Source organism: Calidris pugnax, unplaced genomic scaffold (assembly GCF_001431845.1).
Source record: "Calidris pugnax isolate Ruff unplaced genomic scaffold, ASM143184v1 scaffold304, whole genome shotgun sequence".
Taxonomy (NCBI): Eukaryota; Metazoa; Chordata; class Aves; order Charadriiformes; family Scolopacidae; genus Calidris; species Calidris pugnax.
The window spans coordinates 27,872-29,162 of NW_015091068.1; positions in this window are offsets into that span (position 1 = coordinate 27,872).

Consider the following 1,291-nt stretch of genomic DNA (forward strand, 5'->3'; position numbering starts at 1 on the left):
CATTGATAGGGAAATGCACATCTGTTTATTTAAAGCTGATGATTTGAAAGTAAGTGAAGATAGATGGGCCTTAGTGGTGATGGAAAAACAGATTTTCACTTTGCTTCTGCCTGTGGCTTGGCATGACTTCTCAGCTCATTTGATTCACGTTTTTACACTCTCCTGTGAAAACTGATGTAAATTTCAGGACACCATGACCATTTTGCATTGGAAAATAAGTACTTTTTCATATCTGTCATTAACAATGAAGTCTTTTTAGCTAGAAGTGCACATACAATATTTCAAACATTGGCACATTTTATAATTCTGCAGTTTGTGGTTTTTTGGCAGGCAACTTCAACTTTCACAGGCAGGAATATGCATCTTGATTCCCAATGTTGGGGTTTTTTTGGGTTTTTTTTTTTAATTTCCCAGGCCGGAAGGGACCTCCAAGGGTCATCTAGTCCGACCTCCCGCAGTCAGCAGGGACACCCCCAACTAGACCAGGTTGCCCAGGGCCTCATCGAGCCTCTCCTTGAATATCTCCAGGGATGGAGCCTCAACCACCTCCCTGGGCAACCTGTTCCAGTGCTCCACCACCCTCACAGTGAAGAACCCTCTCCTCATCTCCAGTCTAAATCTGTTCCCCTCCAGCTTAAAGCCATTGCCCCTCATCCTGTCACTACAGGCCTTTCTAAACAGGTTCTCCCCAGCCTTCCTGTAGGCTCCCTTCAGGTACTGGAAGGCTGCTATTAGGTCTCCCCGGAGCCTCCTCTTCTCCAGGCTGAACAACCCCAGCTCCCTCAGCCTGTCCTCGTAGCAGAGGTGCTCCATCCCCCTGATCATCCTTGTGGCCCTCCTCTGGACCCTCTCCATCAGGTCCATGTCCTTCTTATATTGAGGGCTCCAGACCTGCACACAATACTCCAGGTGAGGTCTCACCAGAGCAGAGTAAAGTGGCAGAATCACCTCTCTGGACCTGCTGGCAACACTTCTTTTGATGCAGCCCAGGACGCGATTGGCCTTCTGGGTTGCAAGTGCACACTGCCTGCTCATGTCCAGCTTCTCGTCCACCAGAACCCCCAAGTCCCTTTCCTCAGGGCTGCTTTCCAATACCTCACCCCCTAGTTTGTATTGGTGGCGAGGATTGTTCCGGCCCAGGTGCAGAACCTTGCATTTGCTCTTGTTGAACCTCATGAGGTTCACCTGGGCCCACCTCTCCAGCCTGTCCAGGTCCTTTTGGATGACATCCCGGTCACACTTCAGTCTCCTGAAAGGGAAGAGTGTTAGGGTGGAGGTTTTCCTCCCTCAA